Below are 22,263 nucleotides of genomic sequence, written 5' to 3'. Positions count from 1 at the left end.
AAAGGCTCCCACAAACCTGCAACTTTACGGCTACCGGTAGCTAGCGACTGAAAGGTTGGCGGCCTCATTACTCTCAGAGCTGGCTGTTACGCTCTGAACAGACGAAAAGCCGGGAAAACACCAAGCCCAAGTGCCAGAACACGCGAGATGAACACGACTGCACGGACAATAATCCAGTTTAGGGGTAAAGACCCAAGCCTACCCCTCCCCTAGAGGACAAACGCTGTGGCATTTTGTTTGCAAAGCTGTACTTTCTAGTTGTTGAAAACAAGTGTGCTTCTGTAAACTTTTTTTTTTCCCCGATTTCCCGGTGGGGGGAGAGAAAAAGTCAAAACGCATGCCACCCAATCATTTTTCAGGAAGAGCACAGAAGGAGCATACAGCCAGTAAACCTGACAAGTACAAAATCCATCCGGCATCTTACAGGAATGTGTGCAGTCAGCTCCCGAGGAGGGCTGACGGCTCCCCGAATTCTCGGGCTGGATCTGGTGCAGCGCTAAAAGGAACTGGATTCCTTAAGGGCCGGGAAAGGTGTTTTTCAACGGCTGCAAACGAGCAACGGCCGGTCAACCTAACTTACGTAAGTTAACAGCCAGAAACAAAAAAGAGAGAGAGAGAGGAGGAGAAAGAAAACTTCCACAAATGAAGCAGGTAGCTCGGGCCGCGGGCGGCCAGGAAGGAAGGAAAAGTGAAAGGGGAAACTACGAGCCGCTCCGAAGGGTCTCCAACCGCACGCCGGCACGAGGGCCGGGGGGGCCGGCTCCCGAGGCTGCGCCCCGGACAAGGCGATGCCCAGGGCTGCGCGCCGGACGGCGACAACGACCTCCGCCCCACTCGCGGCCGCGCCGGGCGCCGCAGAGCCGCCGGACCCCGGGGCGGCGGACAGCCGCCGCCAGCCGGAGCGCAGCCCGGGTCGCTGCTTCTCCCGGCCACAGGTCCTCGGGCCCCGCGCCCGGCGCCGGGGTGACCGAGTGACCGGGGCCACCGGGGCGCCGCGGTCAGGGGAGGGAGCGGCGCGCGGCCGCAGGAGCCCGTCCCTCGGGGCGCGTCCGCCGGGGGTCCCGGCCGGGGAAAGGGGGGGGGCTGACAGCGAGCGCCGAGCAGCCGCCGCGGGGAGGGGGCCGGCGCCCGGGGCGACCTCGGCCCCGCTCCGCCCCGAGCCCGCCTCGGTGTCCCGCTCCCTTACCTTGCTCGCCGGCGGGAGCGGGCGAGGCTCCGCGGCGGTCGCGGGCGGCTGCTCGCTCCGGGCGAGCTCGGGGCCCGACGAAGGCAGCCCGCGCCCGCGCCCGCCGGCCCCGGGCCCGCAGCCCCCAGTCACTAAGGCCGGCCCGCGGCCGGACACTGGCGGAGCGCAGGAGGAGCGGGCCCGGCTGCGCGTCGCCGGCGTCAACGTGCCCGACGTCGGGCGCGTCGGCGTGGCGTCAGCGCCGAGCGCCGCAGGGCGGCCCCGCCCCCTGCGAGGAGAGCCGCGGAGGCCGAGTGCGCAAGCGCCGCCCTCTCGGGTGGGCGGGGCGGGCCTCCCGGGAGCCGATTGGCTGGGTGCCGCCGGAGCCCCGCCCCTGCCCAGGTAGCGGGCGGGGGGGGTCTCCCCGCGGGAGCCGCGGCTCGGGGCTGAGGTCCGGCTCCCCGAGGGCCCCTGCGCCACGTATCCTCCTACAGCCGCGGGGACGCCGAAGGCCGTTACCGAGCGTCCTCTGTGCATCAGGTTCTGCGCCAGACCCTTCCCAGACGCCACGTCCACACACCTTATCGGACGGCGCGCCCAGGCGCGAGTCACCTGCTGGCGGCGGCTCCTGGGGACAGACGCACCAGGACACGCGGTTTCTATGTAGGGCCCCCTCTCCGAGGCTTACCTGCTATACCTGCGGAGGCCCAGGAGGGCCGCGCAGGATGCGGAGTCTCCTGGGCGCTGCGCGGGGAGTGCAGGCTCTGGAGCCAGGCCCGGCTGGTTCAACTCCCAGCACGTGCTTCAACCTGCAGTGTGGGCCTGGGCAACTCAGGAGAGCCCGCTGGGACTCAGCGCCTCATCTGCAGGATGGAAAAATGACACAGACCTGCCCCACGGCTGTTATCTCAAAGACAATCAAAGGGTGGTCATTCTCACCCTTGTCCTTCTTCATATTCACGTTTTGCACTTAACCTTTTGAAAACACCTGTTACGAGCCAAGTGCCGTGCTAGATCTTGCAGACGCAGAGGAAGATAGATACATCTTTAACAATTTAAAGCAGATGCTCCCCCTTCACAGTTTGACGCCTGGAGCGCAAACTCTTCCCAAGGCAAAATGTCAGAGCATTGCCGCCGGGCGCCACCGGCTACTGACTGCCCGTGGGGAGGCAGCCGGGAGCCCCTGAACTAACCCAAGTCTAAGTGAAGTTGGCATGGGGAGCCGGTGAACCCTTCTAAGGCAGATGCCTCGATTCCCGTGGTGAGCTCACCAAGAATGGGCGTTGCCTCCTATGGGCTTTATCTCCTTGGGTCCAGAACCACACCTTTCTTTCATTCATGTATTCATTCATTGAACAAACATTGACTACACATAAATACGAGTTTGCACCCCCTGACCCAGGGTCTGGAGCAGAGGGAAACTTCCAGCTCTCCTTAAGTGCACCAGCTTAATTCATCCAGCCAGTATTTGCACCACACTCAAAGTATCTGTCTCCCGAGAAATCAACAGGATGCCAATATTTAGTTCCGCGGAGTGGAATGTTCACTTCATGAACAGGTGCAGACCACTCTGAGCCAGGCACGGTCCAGGTTTGGGGAACACAGAGGGGAGGGGAGAAGAGAAACAGACCATCACAATGTCTGTTACAAATGTCATGTTACAAGTATGTAACTGAGCGCTGCGGGACCCCACAGTCAGCAAGAACCAACTCTTCAGCTGGCATCACAGAAAGGGCTTCACAAAGGAGGTAACATCGAGCTGCATCTGGAAGGATGAGTCGTTTCCCAGGCCCAGAAGGGAGAAGCCCAATTGGTACAGCTCCAGGAAAGTGAGATCCCAGATTTCACCATTTACATGCATGCGTTCATTCATCTCCCCCAGATGGCAAAACCAGTCAGAGGAAAATTGTAAACAACTTCAATGGCCCCCAAAAAGAGACTGATGAAATCTTTGCACTTTCAGGGCGTCTGGGTGGCTCAGTCGGTGAAGCATCCGACTCCGGAATTCACCTCAGGTCATGATCCCAGGGTCGTGGGATCAAGGCCCAAATCCAGTTCCTCATGAAGCATGGAGCCTACTTAAGATTCTCTCTCTCTGTCTCTCTCTCTCCCCCCTCTGCCTTGCTCTCTCTCAAAAAAAAAAAAAAAAAAAAAAAAAAAAGAATGAATCATGGCAAATGGCTTTGGGGAGGTTAAAATGACTTTTATATGTATCTATACCACCCAACTATAAACTATTTCCACAAAGTGTTTATCCCAGAAATACTTGGGAGATTGGGTGGCTTCCTTGTAAGGTTCAGGCAGGAAAACAAGGAGCAGGGAAAATGTTTTCATTCCAATTCTGTTGAAGGCTCGATAAAGAAAGTACGGTACTACGGGCGCGGAGGGGATAGACAGTTCACACTGTGCCCAGGGTCGTGTTTTTGCAGGCGTAACCACCACAGCCTCAGCTCTCTGGATGATGTGGTTTTTGTCATCCTGGAGCATGACCCAGGCCACCTCTCCTTTCTAGACCTGCAAACAGCTCCAGAGAAGGGTTCTTCTAAGGTCTGAGAGTGTCCCCCGTCTCTCTAGAGTATGAAAAACGGGGCCCTGGGTGGCTCAGTCAGTTAAGTATACAACTTCGGCTCAGGTCATGATCTCACAGTTCGTGGGTTTGAGTCCCACGTCGGGCTCTGGGCTGACAGCTCAGAGCCTGGAGCCTGCTTCAGATCTGTGTCTCCCTCTCTCTCTCTCGGCCCCTCCCTCGCTAGTGCCCTGTCTCTCTCGGTCTCTCAAAAATAAACATTAAAATTTTTTCTAGAATATGTAAAACAGCCTAATGAAGGGTGGGGTGACAATATGGTTCTGGGAAGCTCCGAACTGGGGGTGGTTGGCGGAAGATGCGACCGCCTGTTCAAGAGGAGGAAACCAAAGCCCGGAGATGCCAAAAAGGGTTTGCCCACAGGCCCCCAGTTAGTTTAGAGCAGATTCGGAACTGGAGCCATTAGTGAACTGGGGGCTTTCGGTTCCCGATCCAGTCGCTGTACTGTTAGGACCAAGGAGTGGTCGCTTGAAGGGAACACCGAAGAGTAGGCATTCTGTCGGTGGGTCTCCAGTGCTGCCCAGGTAATCCAGCACTGTGGGAGAGGTAGGGGCCCTGGGCTTGGTGACTTCAGTCATCAGAGTCAACCTAGTTTGGGCTTCTCGTGTGTTCCTGCTAAGGTGGTGATCAGTGAACAGGAAGAGAAACAAAGAGAACCGTTTCACTTGTTTGGCTCATTTAGTTCTTTTTATTTATTTATTTTGAGGGAGAGAGAGAGAGAGAGAGAGAGCACACGCGCAAGTGAGGGAGGGGCAGAGAGAGAAAGAGAGAGAATCCCAAGCAGGCTCTGCGCTGTCCAGACCTGAAATCAAGAGTCGGACCCTCAACTACTGAGCCACCCAGACGCCCCTCATCCAGTTGTTAAAGTAATTCCCCCACGTGGCTGTCCCCGTGTCCTGCTCATTATGCAGATGAGGAAACTGAAGGCCAAGAGGTTGGTAAGCAGGAGAGACTGTCGGCCAGAATGTTCCGGCTGCCGTGGCAATTCCATTTCTCACGGTCAACCAGCCCTGAAGTTTTTGATCCGTGGATGAGCCACTCAGGAGGTTAGTGGATGTGTGCTCACCCCTGTGAGCGCAGATGGGGAAATCACAGTTGCAGAACCTTCTGTGGAGACCCCTGTCCCCCCAGAGCCTCACTCGACCCTCACGGGCACATCCTACATCCTTTTACGATGAGGCCACTGAGGCTCGAGAGGTTAGCTTGCTTCTCCGGTTTATAATTTGCCTAGAGCTTGGTCTTGAACCCGAGACTGCCTCCAAAGCCAGCGTTCTGGATGCTACATCAAAAGGTGTCCCCGGGCCCCCAAAGCTGGGGACAAGACCCCTGGACCAGCGCCGGACCACCGAGGTACTGACCCCAACGCCCGCTGAGGGTCTGGGGGCCTCTCAGCCACCTCGTCTGAAATGTGCCACTCTGTCTCAGCACGATGCCAGGCACAGGGAGCCACCGGCTCCTAGAGCATCTCGAGGCTTCCCCCACGATGTGAATGAAGACTTCTGTCCCCTTCCTCTATATAATTACATTTTGAAAGCAAGTCATAAGCTTCTTGCAATTTGTTTCTCTTGACAGCTTCACTGTGTTGATCAGACGGAGCCGATCATAAAAATGCCCAGGAGAAGGGCCCAGAGAGGTAGCTCAAAGTCTCCAAGGGCTTGGCTGGAGCCCAGCCCTCACCTCTACCTTGACCTTGGGTGAGGCCCGTAGCCCATACTGAGCCTCGTATCCTCATCTGACAGTCAGGGATGATGACGGCCACCCGAACCAGCACGCGGGGCCTTCTGGAGACTCGCGACAGGAAATGAGACGTGACTGCCCCGGACCCACACTGGGCGGGCTCCCTGCCGGGTCACCATTTCCCTCTGTGAACAGTGCTTTCTCGCAGTCGCTGTAAACGTAGACTCTGGAGCTGGGCGGTCTGGTTCAAACCCTGGTGCGGCGGCTTTTTGCCATGGCTGTGTACTCTCAGGCAAGTTGCTTGCACTCTCTGGGCCTCGGTTTCCTCGTTCCTGAAGCGAGGGTGATCGTGCTGCCTCAGAGGGTGGCTGTGAGGGTGAAGTGAGCCGGGAAAGACGTACAGGAGGTCATTGCTAGCGGAAGTCGTCTCATCTGGGCCTGGCCCAACCCCCTGGGGGGGAATCAGGATTGGTCCCAGTCCACTGCCTGTTCTCATCAGTGCCGCGTAGGGGACGGCGTGCGGGGTCTTCTGGAACTTTCCTCTGTGGTAAACGAGAGAGCTGTGCGGGGAGAGAGCCCAGCCACCGCCCTTTCCCGTTTGCAGCTTGCCCTGGAGGACGTGTGGCCGGGCGCCGTGACAGCCGTCTCGAGCCCACAGGACGTCTTGAGACAGTGCCCAGCGTGTTTCCAGACAGGAGTTTCTTCCCAAAATCTCTCGGAAAGGTCATGTGTTCCCCAACCCCAACGAGCCAGAAAGACCGATCAAGGAATCCAGAAAAAGGGAAAGGTAGATGATGGCTCTCCTTGTGGAGTTAAACTTGATCGCCACGCGGAGGCCAGTGGCCCATCAGGTCAAAGCAAGGATGGGAAACGCTGCCACGCGGACTGAAGGGCAGGGTTGAGAGCTCAGAGCTGGAGAGAAGTGGCGTTTGGGGCACACGCAAACGGCACCAGCCTCCGTTGCTCGCCGCTGGGACTTCACACCGTAAGTGCCCGCTCTTGGCCCGGCCTCCGCCGCTGATGAGTTGTCCTTGCACGGGAGTTAAATATGAACGCGTTCACACACGCGGTATGCTTCAAACAGATCCTGTGAGCGGTTTGCTACGGAAGAAGCAGCTGCAGTGCTCAACTGGTTATTTCAGGGCGTATGTCGTGCCGGTCGGCTTGCTGGGAGACCTAAACGGCACGTTACTCGAATCCACTCCGTGACACTCGCCGGCATCCGGCAGCGTGCGAAGAGTCACGGCGGGCTACCGTGCCTTGTCACGCACCTGAAATACTTGTGTTGTTAAAACACCACCTCACGGGTGAGCCGGGAGGACGTCGGGCTGCGTGAAAAAAGCCTGTCACCGAAGGGAAGTTTCGCATACGAGGGGTCCCTGGACCGGTCGACTTCACAGAGACAGGGAGTGGACGGCGGGCGCCGAGGCTGGGGAGGGACGGGAGTGAGGGTCTCACGGAGATAGACAGTCAGTCTGGGGCGATGGAACGTTCTGGAGACGGATGGTGGTGAGGGCCACGTGACGGTGTGAAGGTGCTTTAATGCCACCGAGCTCCGCACTTAAAAATGGCCGAGACGGTAAATTTCGTGTTAGGTATTTTCTATCACGATGAGAGAAAGCCACCGGTTCTCTTTCCCAACCTAACGGTGCTTTGCACCCACTCCTAAAGGTTTGACTAGTATCGATGACAAATGAAAGAGCAGCCCAGACGCTGGAGATACATCAGTGGATCAAGACGTCAGAACTCAGCGTCTGGGCGCCGAAGGGGGTGAATGAGCCGACCACCCACATCTGCTTTGAAAACAGAATGCGCTTCGGCCAGCGAGCGCTCTGGAGACAGGCTCACATCGGGCCATCGCCTAAGTCAAGAGGAGGTGAGGCTGCCGTTGGGCTTACGGCTCCTCTCCCGCCTCCTGCTTCTCCCATTAAGTGGGAAAGGAAATGAGCTTCCGGGGAGAAGCCGGAGAGTGGCAGACGGATGGGAACTGGGGATCGATTAACTGATGAATCCACGTGTTAAGCTAAGAGCTCTTAAGCGCATTTTGGATCTTCGTCTCGGAGAGTGTGGTTGTCAGTCTTCACTGCCGATGCCAAGTGAATTTAGAACCAAGGGTGTGGGACCCCGGTCATGTTGGATCAGGACCCACCCAGAGGACCTTAAAGCATCTCTTCAAAGACCCAAACTCCAAATACAGTCACATTCTGAGGTCCAGGAGGTTAGGACTCCAACACAGAAATTGGGGGAGGGGGGGAACAAGTCAGCCCCTGACAGCCTGCCTCCGCGGTGCCCTTGGCTTTGGACATCGCAGATACCCTGATAACCTTCCCCCACGACCAGTGTCGCCTCCCGCCCAACCATTTTTCCATTTTCACGGCGCGACGCTTGACTGGCGTAAACCAGACGGACCAGGCTGGGACTGGAGGGTTGCAGGATACAGTTTACTGCCTCAAGAGACTTGTGAAAATGAATCTAGAAACGCTCAAGCTGGGGGCAGATTCTCCAGTCCTCATCAGTGAATTGTATTTTTCACTTTCACGCCTGAAGAATGTGTCGTTTCTTTACACAACATCGTGGAGAGTCGCCTTTGAGCCTAGCTGGCAGGTGACTTACTCCTGGCTGTTGTCTTCCTCTAACTGTGCGTTCACAGCGAGTTTAGGGAGGAATCTGTGACTTTCTTGTGCTTTATAGATTCTCGCACGTCGGACCCTTATTCCAGGCTGCTGCTTTCATGTGACGTGTGACTTTCGATCAAAGGAATCGGGTGGGTCAGATCCCACGTGAAAAGAAAGACCTCCCCATGCGTGAGGCAGATCTGCTTCCAACGAATGGGGCCTCGACCGCCTGCTCCAGCCGTCCCACGGGGGTGCCTTCCCTCCCCCCCCCCCCACCGCGAGCCGCCCTCCTCCCCTGCCCCCTGCCTTGGATCTCGCCCTTGCCCACTGCCCTCCACTTGTGCATCATCTCCCGGCCCCAGGATGACGAAATGATTGTTGGAGATTGTTGCAGAACATTCCCAGAACCTGCTGGCTAGGACCCAGAACACAGGAAGGGAAAGAGTCCTTGTTCTTGGACGGTGGGGGAGGGGAGGGAGGCGGTGGTTGATTTGGATGGAGATACTCACCTCTGTGCTTCCCCTGGGCCAGGCAAGGCGGCGGCGGCCGTGGGTCCTGATGAAGCCGGGAAGGCCCGAACGAGGCATGGGGAGCAGCGTGTGGGAACAGGGCCCAGGGAAGGAGCTTCCGAGCTCCTGGAAGAAGCGAGGGCCACGTCCTCCCGATCGACCAGCCAACCCCAGCAGAGACCGCTCCAACCGGAACAGAAACAGCCCCGAGCTCGTGTCCCGGGAGCGCTGTGCCAATGGATTTCCGAGACCGGATTCCCTGAGAAGGGGCAGCCTGGGTCCTGGGAATGCACAGGCTGGGGGCTGCCTCCCCCCACCCCCCACCCCATCCAGCTTCATACAAATTCTTCGCGCTCGCTGGCTCGGGCTTTTTGATGAGGCAGGAGGAGGACTTGGGGTACCTTACGGGGATTTGCGGGAGTTTCCCCAACGTGGAAGGTTGCCGAGTGGAGGGTCCTTCACGCGGCCGGCCGAAGTCCCTTCCCCAAGTGTGAGCACAGAGAAGGCTGTAGCAGGTGGGGGGAGGGGCCCAGGGCAGGGTCCTCAACCCCAGCTGTGCGCAGGGCCCCCGCGGCAGTCAGTCCCTCCGTCTGTCCCTCTGTCTTGATCTCGAGCGCAGAGCGGGAGCTCAGTTGTGGACCAGTCGCCGCTCAGTCAAGGGGGCAGGACCCGTGACAGTGACCGTGGCTTGCCTGCTGCTCTCCGCGGCTGTAGGAGAGGGCCCAGCGAGGCCATCTGGAGTAATCCCTTCCTCCTGGGCTGGTGGGGGTGCCCTGCTGTGACCCGGCTCACCATGCAGCCTCCTTAGGACTGGGCTAAGAAGGGCCCAGGTCACCCACGCTGGACTTCACGCATTCAGTCCGCAGGGACCTCTGAGGGCCTGCAAGGCGGGAAGGAAGAGAACAGGCAGGATCCCCGGGGGAGACAAGCCCTAAGCAAGTCACTACCCACCTTGTTTCTTTCATGACAAGAGGACAGGATACGAGGAGAATGGACGGCAGCGGTAAACGGCACGGGCCCCTCCAGGCTAGTCTGAGGGCGGAGGGTGCTGTGGATGGCAACGCGGGCGGAACCGGCCACCCCCCTTCGTGCCCGTCCAAATCCTAACCCCCAGCAGGCTCCCAGCAGCCTGAACCCCATCCCTCCGCCTCCACCGCACTGAGCAGCTGGGGTACCTAGAAGCCCAAGACGTGGCCCCCACCCCGCGGACAGGCGGCACCAGGGACATGCCCTAAACTGTTTGATCGAGCACCCCAACAACTAAGTAAATTTCGAGCGCATTCCTCTCTGTAGTGGGTGAACAGAGGCCCTTAAAAGATACATCCGTGCCCTAAGCCCCCACCCCTGCGAATGCACGCTTCTTTGGAATACGGGGCTTTGCGGATGGAATCGCGTTAGGGATGTCAAGGTGAGACCAGCGTGGATTTCGGGCGCGCCCCACACGGTATGGCTGTGCCTTTATAAAAAGGGGCGAGAGGGGCGCCTGGGTGGCTCAGTCGGTTGAGCGTCCGACTTCAGCTCAGGTCACGATCTCACGGTCCGTGAGTTCGAGCCCCGCGTCGGGCTCTGGGCTGACGGCTCAGAGCCTGGAGACTGCTTCCAATTCTGTGTCTCCCTCCCCTGTTCTCTGCCCCTCCCCTGTTCATGCTCTGTCTCTCTCTGTCTCAAAAAAATAAAATAAAATAAAATAAGATAAGATAAGATAAAATAAAATAAAAAGGGGCGAGAATGCAGACATGCCGGGAAGAAGGCCACGCGAGGACGGAGGCAGAGGCCAGGGCTGTGGCCACGGCCGGCAGCACAGGGGTTGTGGCCAGCACGGAAAGCCGGGAGCGGGGCCCGGACACCGTCTCCCCCGGCAGCCCCGCAGGAGACCACCGACCCTGCCCACACCCGGATTTCGGGCCCCCGGCCTCAGAGAGACGTGAGAGAATGTGTTTCTGCTGTTTTAAGCCGTCCAGTTTGTGGCCGTTGGTGAGAAGAAACGAATACAACGTAATACACGTGTATTTCTGTGCCCACACGGGAAACATGAATGCTCTGTGTTCGTATGCTGTGTACCGTGAAACCAGAAAGCAGCTGGCAAGAAGCGGGAGGAACATGGAAAGAGGGAAGGTGGGAGTGAAATCGGGGCGCGGGGTTACGTGCGGGGCGAGCAGCCATGGGTCGGAGCCGGAGGGCTGGCGGGTCCTGGCGCGTCTCACTTCTGTCCGAAGCGGGAGGTGTGGTGTCCGCGTCACCTGCCCGCCCCCCTCTGTTCTCGTGTGAATGAACGACTCCTTAGTAACCGACTGTTTTCAAGGGCACAGGACTTGGAGTCAGGTGCCGAGTTCATTTCCTGGCACGTTCTGGCCTGTGGCTTGGGTACGTCTCCCAAGCTCTCTGGGCCTCAGTTTCCTCACCGGTCACATGGGAGGAGGTGAAGGTACCCTGTCACACAAGTGGAGGGGTGGAGTGTGCCTTGTCGGTCCCCCAGGGACGGGGCGAGACCCCCCTGGGGAGGGCAGGTCCTTTCTAGTAAGAGACAACAAGAATGACTGACCCTTTCTGTCGCATAGCTTAATGTTTTTTCACATCAGGACTTAGCCCTTTGTGTAAACACCTTGACCTCAGACAGGGGCGGCCTTGCCGCTTTTGCTTAAAGGCGAAAATGCTCACTGAGCCACATCTACGTCCCTGTGGGTGGCTGAAAAACAGGTTCTCTCTGCCCCTGACCTACTTCTCACCGGGTCATGTCAACTCTGAGAACCGGAAGGTGACTATGGCTGCCCCCACGCCCGCCCCTCCCCCACAGGACGGCTTTCCTCCTGCGCGAATATTCCCAGACAATGGCCAGCACCTGCAGGGTGGCAAAGGTGGCTGGGGCAGGGGAGGTGTGGGACCCGGGGAATCCCCCAAGGCCTGCTGCTCCGTCTCAGCTCTACAAGCCACCCTGGCACCCAGAGAGCCTCCCCACAGCAGTGCCGGCTGAGTCACAGCACGTCCTTCCCTGGCTTCCGACACACTGGGAATAAAACCCACAGCCCACCCAGCTCCACTCCTACTGGCCTTTGTGGCCCTCAAACCTGCCACACTGGCTCCTGCCCCAGGGCCTTTGCACTTGCTGCTTGTCCTTGCCCAGAACACTCTGAGCAGGCCCCTTACACGACCGGCAGCTCCCAGTCACTGAGTCCCCGCACCATGAAGCCTCCTCTCCCAGGAGGTCGCCCTGCCACACAGCCCCCCTTCGTCCAGCCTGCCCCTGCCTCTGCTCCGTCTGACACAGGAGCGCTTTGCGCCATCACTGGCTGGACGTGAGCCCGGCGCAGGGGGTGGAAGCCAGGAGCCTGGGGCAGTGAGGCGATGAGCTCCACGAGCTCGGTCCCCAGAGCCGAAGGAGAGAGAGAGAACAGGCCAATTCCCGTCCCAGCTGTCGTAAGCCCATGATGTTCTGTGAGGCCAGGTACGGAGGACCCCAGGTGGGCAAGAACACGTGGCCTCAGCCCTCAAGGAGCCGAAATTCCGTTGGCAGAGACAGAAGGCAGGGGAGGGAGATGAGGGTAGGGCGTTTTCCAGGAGCACAGGGGAAGTCGCCACGGCAGGCCCGTGGGAAGCAGGGTGGTCTTCCTGGAAGAAGCAACTTCGAAGGCAGGACAAAAAGGATAAGAGTTGGTGCCTTGAGGAAGTGGGGCGGGAGGTCCCGGCAGAGGGACAAGCCAGCCCCAAGAGCTGCGGAAGAGGGGGAAGGGGGCTAGAAGGGGGCTCCTCCCTACCAACCCCTTTCCCACGGCCCGGCAGCGGGCTCCGCCCTGCCCCAGCTGCCAGCTCGGCCCCGGGGGAGTGTGGGAGGCAGCCCTCCCGCTGGCCATGCGGCAACTTGCTGGGGATGGAAGAAAGATCAAGAAGCCGTCTACTAAAGACTGAGCAAACCAGACCAGACCAGAAAACCTCGCTGCCGCGGCCCAGGTGAACGGGACGGGCCCGTGAGCTTCCTCCAGGGCCTTCGCTGGACAAAGCCCGTCCGAGGCGGGAGGCGGGGAAAGGAGAAGGAGGCCGGCCGGCAGGGCCCAAGTCCCAGATCCAGACAGACGCCCGCCGCCGCTCTGACGCCCGGAGGCGCCTGGCTTTAGGTGTGCACCTGCCCTTCGGACCCCAGCACCCAGGCCCCGTCCTGTCCACGCGGCCCCAGGCGAGGCCAGAGCCCAGACGACAGGCCCCGGGCAAGACGGCCTCCAGGCCCCCCTGCCCCCGACACGGGCCCATGCCATTCGGGCCTGTCGGCTGAGGACAAGGGGCGGGGTCCAAAGCCACGCCGTCTGCGGCTCTGTGAGCACGGGGTCCAGATCTGGGTCCTCCCTCCCCCACCTCCCGTGCCGACGTGGCTGGGCGACTCGGCCTCTCCGTGCCTTGGTTTCCTCAACTGCCTCGCGGGCGTCACCGCCACGCTCCCGCAGCACTCTTAGGGCCCCAGCAGTCCGCCACAGGGTTCGATGGGCCGGTCCAGGCGAGCGAAGCGGGCACTCAGCACCCCACGCACATTAGGGGTCCATGGGGCTCCTAGGCCCCCAGGGCCGGGAGCACGGACCCTCTCTGGGGGCTGCCTACCCACAGGCCGGGCCTGGGAGTTGCAGAAGACAAAGAGAGACCTTGGGGACAGAGGTCTTGCCAAGCGAAGGCAGGGGCCGGGGAACCGAAATAAAAGCAGTCGATGGGAGTGGGAGGCACCCCCAGGCGACATCTCGGCAAGGTCCCTGCAGCCAAGTGTCCCCCGAGGGGCAGGTGCACTGTGGTTCGTTATCGCTCCTCTCTCCACGCTCCGCACGCGTGGTCCTGTCCCGGGGATGGAGAGTGAAGGTGGTAAGTGAGTGGTGGGCGGGGACGCCCTCTCCAACCCTGGGGACCTGGGACAGATGCTAGGTCAGTGCCCGCCGGGAGGCCAGGCCCAGCTCGCCCGCCCGCTCACCCCCACGTGCTCCGTGTCTGCTCAGTGCCTGAGCCCCCTCTCCTGTCCTTTTGTACCCTCCCTCCCAACCCCGGGCAATGGTACCTTCTAGATGCTGGTGGCCCCTGTACAGGTTGGGCAGCGCTCCCCCCACCCCCCCGGTTCATACCCACCTGGGACCTCAGGCTATAAGCCTATTTAGAAATGAGTGTTTACAGATATAATTAGTTAAGATGAGGTCACCCTGGAGTAGGGTGCACCCTAAACGCAGTGACTGGTGTCCCTGTACGGGGACCGAGTGAAGACACACAGGGAGGAAGGCCACGTGCCCCTCCAGAGGCCGAGACTGGAGGGATGCAGCTACAAGCAGGGGACACCTAGATTTGTCAAAAGCCACCAGGGGCGGGAAGAGGCAAGGAAGGGTTCTTCTCTGGAGCCCTTGCAGGGAGTGCGGCCCCGCAGACACTCTGATTCAGGACTTCTGGCATCTGGAAGCCGTTTTCCGGCACCTGGTTTGTGGTCATCCGTTGTGGCCTCCCCAGGACCCTCAGGCAGGCCCCCGTCTGCACCCGACCACGACCTGTCTCCTGAACCTCACACCTGCATTTCCACCTGCCTGCCGGGCCACTCCTCTCTCTCGACATCTGTTCCCACTCTGGGACCCCTCGCCTCGGGGGCTGCACCACCGGCCTCCCAACCCAGAGCCCAGCCGTCACTGGACCCCTCCCAGCTCCCCCCCCCCCCCTGACCTCCAGTGACTCATCAAGCCCTTCGAATTCCACCTCCCGCGTCTTTCTTGGACACCAGAGAGTCGTGACCCAATGCAACCCTGGAAACCTGATGCGTCCTTGGCTTTCAAAACAAAACCCAACTGTAAACGCTATCCCTGAAATTAAGTGGGGAAGTGTGCACACAGACTGGACAGGAGATGCTGTTGAGTTTCCAGCAGGGCCCTGGTCTGTGGTGAAGGAGGAACGTGCCCTCGCTCCAGGAGAGGCGGCTGGAGGGGCTGGGGACGGCAGCAGCATGCAGCGACCTGCTTTCAAACGTTCAGGACAAGGAAATCTGCCTGTCTTGCCGTTTGCCTATTGAGAGAAGGCAAAAGGGCAGGGAAGCGTGTTAATGATTGCTGAATCCAGGTGGAGACAAACAGCGTTGCTCTGCTGTTTTCATCTTGTGGAAGGGTGTGAATCTATGTCATAAAAAGTGGAGGGGCGCCTGGGGGGCTCGGTCGGTTGGGCGACCGACTTCAGCTCAGGTCATGGTCTCACGGTCCGTGACTTTGAGCCCCGCGTCCGGCTCTGTGCTGACAGCTCGGAGCCTGGAGCCTGCTTTAGGTTCTGTGTCTCCCTCTCTCTCTGCCCCTCCCCTCCACCCCCACTCATGCTCTCTCTCTCTCTCTCCAAAATAAATAAACATTTAAAAAAAACTTCTTTTTTAAGTGGAGGGGAGAGCTTAGCCCATTCTCCAGACCCCTGCCACCTGCCGCTGCCCGTGCCTTCTCTGCTCCAGCTTTCCAGCTGGCTCCCTTCCTGTTCACCCCCACCTGCCATCCACTCCAGCCCGCCGTCCACACTGCAGCTGCACTGGTCTCCCCCAAACCAGAGCCTATCATGCCCTTCCTGGCTTGAAGCCCTCCGAGCCTGCTCTTGGGACAAAGTGCAAATTCCTCAAGTGGCCTACGAGGTCCTTTGTTACCCCTCCAGGCCCACGCTGCTCTCCACCTACCTTCTCTCCTCCTACCCTTCACAGGGATGTCCTTCCCTCCATCTCCACCTGCCTGTTCCACCTTCAGGTGTCAACTTAGATGCCCCCTTTCTTCCAGTCGTGTGTTTGCACCACGTGCTGTATGGAGCACATTTACTCTGTACGTGATCTATCAAAGCTCAGATGCTGTAGATACTTTCCGAGGGCATTTCTCTTCCCCCTGACAGAATCTCCCTGAGGAAAAGAACTGAGACTGAGTCATTATCTCCCACCAGGCAGAGGACTTGGCACATTGTGAGTATCAATAAATAGCCAATGAGTGGATGAACATATTGGGGCTGGGTGGATGGACGGATGGACGTGTGAATGAGTGGATGGACAGATGGATGGACAGATGGATGGATGGATGGACGAATGGACGGATGGACGGATGGATGGATGGATGGATGGACAGATGGATGGATGGATGGATGTGTGAATGAGTGGATGGATGGATGGATGGACAGACGGATGGATGGATGGATGGATGGATGGATGGATGGATGGATGGACAGACAGACGGATGGATGGATGGACGCATGAATGAGTGGATGGATGGATGGATGGATGGATGGATGGATGGACAGACAGACGGATGGATGGATGGACAGACAGACGGATGGATGGATGGACGCATGAATGAGTGGATGGATGGATGGATGGATGGATGGATGGGTGGATGGACGGATGGACGGATGGATGGATGGATGTGTGAATGAGTGGATGGATGGACGCGTGAATGAGTGGATGGATGGATGGATGGATGGATGGACAGATGGATGGATGGATGGACGGATGGATGTGTAAATGAGCGGATGGGTGGATGGGTGGATGGGTGGATGGATGGATGGATGGGTGGATGGACAGGCGGACGGATGGATGGATGGACGCATGAATGAGTGGATGGGCGGATGGATGCTAGAGCACAAAGATGCCACAGACCTCAGAGGAGGTGGGGGTCAGGTCAAGCTGCAGGAGGCAGCCTGGAGGACTTGAGGGGCAACACTTAGGAGACAGCCGCAATTTAACGAGCACTTCCTCCTTCCGGGCACCTCGCTGGCACTTTATGCGCGATGCCTTCCCAGCCTTTGGAGTTAGATGTCTTTCCCTCTCCTAGGTCCCTTTTCATTGGAAATGACTCTTTTAATGAAAATGGTAAATACGTAGCAGTTGCATTGACATAGCATTCAAAAGGTGGGTAAGGACAGGCAGTAAAAAATACACTTCCCCACTGCTGAATCCCCAGACTGTTGTCGACCTAGTAGGAGCTCAATAAACATGTATGAAAAGAATGACATTTTCCACGTGAAGGAATTAAAGCTCAGAGAGGTTCGGGAACTTGCCCAACACCCCACAGCTCGCTAAATCAACCACGTAAGGGTCTGTAATTAAGGTTTGCGGTTGGGTTCCTCTAACTCCAGACCGCTCGGTCGACCCGCGGGGGGGGGCGGGGGGCGGTGGTGGGAAGCAGGGTTGGGAGCATAGGCGTGGTGGGGGTCGGAGACAAAGGCTCAGAGGCAGCAAAGTCCTGGCACCATCCAGGGACAGAGAGGGGCTTGGCCAGAGCGGAGGGTTGTGTCAGGAAATGGGGCGGAGCTGAAGGTGCCGTCAGAGCCTCGAACGCCAGGCTGAGGAGTGGGCACTGCCCTGCCCGGCTCTAAAGGGCAGTGCTGGGAGCTGGGGCAGAGCCAGACACAGGAAAAGGGCAAATGCAATCTTTTTGGTGTCTGGAAAGCGGGAGGCCTGGGAGACGCTGGAAAGGCCGGTATTTCGGAGCGGGGCGAAGGCAGGAGCTGCTGAGAAATCAGCCAGACACGGACTCGAAGCCTCAGCTGGGGGATGGTCGGAAATGCAGGGTGGGGGTTGCCTGACGAGGTGGGTACAGGTTCTACTCGACATTGAGTGGGGGGAGGGGCAGCGTGCTAGATCATTCTAGAATTGCATATTAGGAGGGGGAGAGGGGCGGTGCAGGATGCCTGTCATAAAAGGGGACATTGGGATCCTGACGCCTGCTGTGGCCTGGGTGCATCTGGAGGACCTGTGCTGAGAAACAGGCCAGACACGGCGGACGGATCCTGCAGGGTCCACGCACGGGGGTCCCGCGAGCGGTCGGAGTCACAGAGACAGAGAGGAGGATGGTGGGCACCAGGGGCTGGGGGTCTCATGGGACAGAGTCTCGCTTTGGGAAGACAACCTTCTGGGGACGGATGTGCTGACAGCCGCACGACCGTGTGACTGTGCGACACTATGTTGCTGAGCAGCGCGAGTGAAGATGGTTCAGGTGCTGCGTTCTAGGTCATGTGCCTTTTACCGGAATAGAAACCGGGGGCGTTAGATTCAGAACCACTGATCCCGACCCACAAGCTAGAGCAGGCAGGGGGACGTGGGGAGACCGTGCATGCTGGGGGACGGGACTGTGAAGGAGTGTCTGGCCGAGGGACGCCCGGGTGGCTCGGTGGGTTAGGCCTCCGACTTTGTCTCGGGTCGCGATCTCACGGTTCACGGGATCGAGCCCCGCGTCGGGCTCTGTGCTCACAGCGTGGAGTCTGCTTGGGACTCTCGCTTTCCCCTCTCTCTCTGCCCCTCCCCCACGCTCTCTGTCTCTCAAAAATAAATACATAAATAAAAGTCGTAGAACCAAGGTGCACTCTATCCAAACGGCCCGGGTCCTCCCCCCTCTCCCTCTTCTCTCCACCCAAGGAAAGAGTCTATTCCCTGATTCTTGCTCCCTGAGAAGGTTGGGGTAAACCGGGGACCCAGCGCTCACTGCCCTTGACAGTGAGCCCATCGTGGAATCCGTCCGGCAGAGGGCCCCTCTTTGTCCGTGAGAAAACCACGAACTTCCTCCCGGGCGTGTGTCACTAAAGACGGGGACTGATGTGCAAAGACCCGGGGGCTTTCCCGGAGGTGATCTCGCTCTCCTAGCAAGTGTAGACAGGTACCCCACGAGGCGACGCTTCTTGGCCGCGCAGCAAATGCAGTTGTGACGTCTGTAGACGGTCACACTTGGTGGGCGTCGGGTCTTCGTTGGGCTTTTTAAAGAGTGAAAGGTTTTTTTTTTTTCTTTCTTCCTGCCACGGCTGGTAAGTCAGAGAGAGCAGCTGAGGGGGCGGTCTCAAGCAGGGGGTGCGGAGGACGGAGGGACCGGGGAGGTCGCCGGAGCCACGGCTGTGTTGTATGAGGGTCCTCCGGTTGCCGAAGCAAATGCCCCCCGACTGGGTGGCTTAGAGTGACCGAAGCGTGTCGTCTCCCATTGTGGGGGCCAGAGGTCCTCGAATCAGCGTATCAGCAGGGCTGGCTCCTTCTGGAGGCTCTTGGCGACGATCCGCTCCGTGCTACTCTCCCAGCTTCTGGCCGGTGTCGAAAATTCTGTGCTTGTAGCTGCCTCGACCCAACCAACCCCTGCCTCTGTCATCCTGCAATGTTCTCCCCCGTGGGTCTTTCTGTTCAAATTTCTTCTCCTTCTTCTTCTTCTTCTTCTTCTTCTTCTTCTTCTTCTTCTAATATTCATTTATTTTTGTGAGAGAGACACAGAGCACAAGCAGGGGAGGGGCAGAGAGAGAGAGAGAGGGAGACACAGAATCCAAAGCAGCCTCCAGGCTGCCAGCTGTCAGCCCAGAACCCGACACGGGGCTCGAACGCACCAACTATGAGATCATGACCTGAGCTGAGGTCGGACGCTCAACCGACTGAGCCCCCCAGGCACCCCAAATGTCAGCTTCTTATAAGGACACCGGTCACTGGGTGTAGGGTCCACCCTAATCCGGTGTGACCTCATCTTAACTTGGTGACACTGCAAAGACCCCGGTTTCCAAATTCGGTCCCATTTGGAGGTCACAGGGGGGACATGAATTTTTGTGGAACGCCATTCATCCCAGTAGGGGGCTCGTGGAAGGCAGGGACCCCAAGCTAGGGTTCCCTGTCTCCCTGGCCTTTCATGTTCTCCACGATGAGGGGCCAAGAGGGCCGGCCAGATGGATGCCAGGAACGCTGCCCAGTGGAAGGTCCCCTTCCATGGGAATTCCTAATTCAGCGCTGCTCTGGGGGAGGGGAGGGGAGTGCGAGGCTCTGAAAGGGGCGTGCCGGCGGACAGCCGGCCACCCTGCAGGCAGAGACCGAGCATCGGGTCAGCTCACCGGCCTGGGGGGAAGCCCGGCTCCCGTGTGGTGTCCCCGCTGCCTGCCCGGCTGCACAAAGGCCTCCGCCCCGTGGACGGCCACCCCAAGAGAACCAACAGGTCTTTGTCTCCTGAGAGCCGGTTCCTGTGGGCTGCGAGCAGGATGCAGCCTGACCAGGGAGGGGTGGGAGGAGAGGGGCAGGTTTCAAGAACAGGCTGATAATAACAGGGCAACGATTGTGTCAGAGATCACTTATCAGGCCCTCGCCACATTTCAGGTGTTTTCCACCCACAAGCCCTCGGAGGCCAGCACGACGGTATTTTCCCACACGCTCTTCTGGAACCTTCCCACCGCCCCATCACAGAGCGGATTCTCGTTTCCCTCTCCTCGACTCGGGGCAGGCTGGTGACCCGCACTCGTCTCGAGCCCGAGCCACCCCTGTCGGCCGTTCGCGTGGGGCCGCCGTGTCGGGGGGAAGAAGCCCTCCCTGGGAGCCCTTCCTGAGTCCCGTCCCGAGGGATCCCGGGACACGGGCACGATCGGTGTTTCAAGCCACCGAGTCTGGGGTGGTGAGTTTGCACAAACAGATCACGGGGTCGTCAGCCCGTTTCTCGGGGGAGGAAGATGAGGCAAACTTGCCCAGGGCCGCACGGCACACGGACAGGAGAGTCTGAACCCAAAGCCAGTCTGTGGACCTCCAGGCCCGGGCCCCACAGTGCAAACATTTTCTCCACCCGCCCTCGCCCTTCAAGGCGAGTCGGTGGCGTTTCCTGGGCCGGGAAGAAAGCCACTGGAGGCCCTTTCCCGCGGGCACGGGAGGAACGGCCGGGCTCACGTCGGGGACCTGGCTCGGAATCCGGACGTGCACCTGCTGCTGGGGGTCTGGGCCGCCTGACCCTCAGCCCGGCTCTCTTGGCACATGTGTGTCTCATGGGGCCCATCCCTGTGTCGGTGCCGTTTCCTGAGCTCCTGCTGAGTGTCGGGCTCCCGCCAGGACCTCGGGAGTCCAAGGTGAATAGAGTTCCCTGCACAGGTGAGCCATGCTGACGGGCAGAGGCTCTGGAGTGTCACCGGGTCTCCCCCAGCAGAGCAGACTCCCTGCCCGTCTGGCTCACTGCCTCAGCCCCCTCGCCAGACGCGAAAAAATAACAGCTGACACGTCCTGGGGGACGCACTCTCTTCTGCGCCCTTGGTATGTGCCGAGTGAGCTAACCCTTCCTGCCCATTTCACAGAGCAGCAGGACTGAGGCAGGGAGAAGCAAGCAACATCGCCCGGGTGTCCCCGGCAGCAGGAGGCAGTCCTGACGGTCTGGTTCTGGAGCCGGTAGCAGGAACTGCAAACAGCCAGCGCTGGAGAAATGCTTCCACAGTGAATGGCCAGGCGGTTCCAGGCTCCAGGGGGGTGGGTGGGGGGGGGGGTGGGGGGGGCGTCGATGGGGCGCCGTGGGAGGCCAGCCTTCACCGCGTCCTGCCAGCTGATGTTAGGTAGCGGTGAGGTAAGGGACCTGGCACTAGCTAGCACTGAGTCACATGGTGGGAAAGTCGGTCCCGTTTCAATTATTGGTCAGCCCTGAATAAACGGAGACAGTCTCGGGCTAACGATGACTAACGCCTTTTTGAACAAAGACGCCCTCGAGGCCAGAGCCTCGAAGGGCAGCCGATGCTGTCAACGATTTCGATTTCGGAATGTTCCATTTTCATTGCACTCATTTGTATTGTGTCTGATACTCCAAGTGAGACTGCGTCGTCATTGGTGGTAGGTTCGCGACAAGCTTCTTTAATCCCTGAATCACACCGGCTTCGGTGAGAGAAGTTTATTTCTCTCAAGCGAATACAGCCCTGAGATAAAACTCCCAGGGCTGGTGGAGAGGCTCCGCGGCCGTCAGGAGCCCCGGTTCCTTGTGCCTTCTTGCTTTTCCCCCATGGTCCAACACGGCTGCCAGTGTTCCAGCTATCGTGCTTGCATTCCAGAAGGAAAAAGGAGATGCTGAAGCACACATCCTCCTCCCTCAGGAGGGAACCTGTGGGACACCTGGGTGGCTCAGTTGGTTAAGCGTCTGACTCAACTTCGGCTCAGGTCGTGATCTCACAGTTCGTGAGTTCGAGCCCCAAGGTGGTCTCTGTGTTGACAGCGTGGTGCCTCCTTGGGACTCTCGCTTTCCTTCTCTCTCTGCCCCTCCCCTGCTTGCTCTCTTTCTCTCTCTCTCAAAAGGAATAAATAAATATTAAAAAAAATAAAAGAGGAGGGACCTTCCACCGGCCACTCCTGCCCACACGCAGAACTTTGGTGAAGGTCCACGCCTCACTGCGAGGTGAGCTGGGACATACGGCTTGGACTCTGGGCAGCCACACGCTCAGCTACAAATCAGGGATCTCACGTGAAGACGGTGTGAACGCGTGATGAGGACACACACTGCTTTCCTTCCTCGACAGTGACATCAAGCTCTCTTTTTAATTTAAAATTAAGTTGGGGAAAGGGGTGCCTGGCTCGGTCGGTAGAGCACGCAACTCTTAATCTCAGTCAGGGTTGTGAGCTCGAGCCCACATTAGGTGTAGAGATGACCTAAAAAAAAGTAAAATTAGGGGCGCCTGGGGGGCTCAGTCGGTTGAGCGTCCGACTTCGGCTCAGGTCATGATCTCGTGGTTTGTGGGTTCGAGCCCCACGTCGGGCTCTGTGCTGACGGCTCAGAGCCTGGAGGCTGCTTCCGATTCTGTGTCTCCCTCTCTGTCTGTTCCTCCCCTGCTCGTGCTCTGACTCTCTCTGTCTTTCAATAATAGATAAATGTTAAAAAAATTAAATTAAAAAACAAATTGAGGAAAGAGAGTCACTTCAATTTTTTTTAATGTTTATTTATTTTCCAGAAAGAGAGAGGGAGACAGAGCACAAGCAAGCTGGGGAGTGTCAAAGAGAGAGAGGGAGACATAGAA

General features: G+C 58.7%; 1 protein-coding gene across 2 annotated transcripts in view; it reads right to left on the bottom strand.

Annotated features, from left to right (window-relative positions):
* PPFIA1 (PTPRF interacting protein alpha 1) overlaps positions 1-1,376 on the bottom strand; it is a 91,173-nt gene extending 89,797 nt beyond the window's left edge. For both annotated transcript variants that reach the window (XM_047877133.1, XM_047877132.1), the window contains exon 1: positions 1,187-1,376. The gene's annotated coding sequence lies outside the window, so the exon portion shown is untranslated. The remainder of the gene's footprint in view (positions 1-1,186) is intronic.
* Positions 1,377-22,263: the final 20,887 nt, after the last annotated feature.

Source organism: Prionailurus viverrinus, chromosome D1 (genome assembly GCF_022837055.1).
Source record: "Prionailurus viverrinus isolate Anna chromosome D1, UM_Priviv_1.0, whole genome shotgun sequence".
In the NCBI taxonomy this organism is placed as follows: Eukaryota; Metazoa; Chordata; class Mammalia; order Carnivora; family Felidae; genus Prionailurus; species Prionailurus viverrinus.
This window is presented reverse-complemented; position numbering and strand designations above follow the sequence as displayed.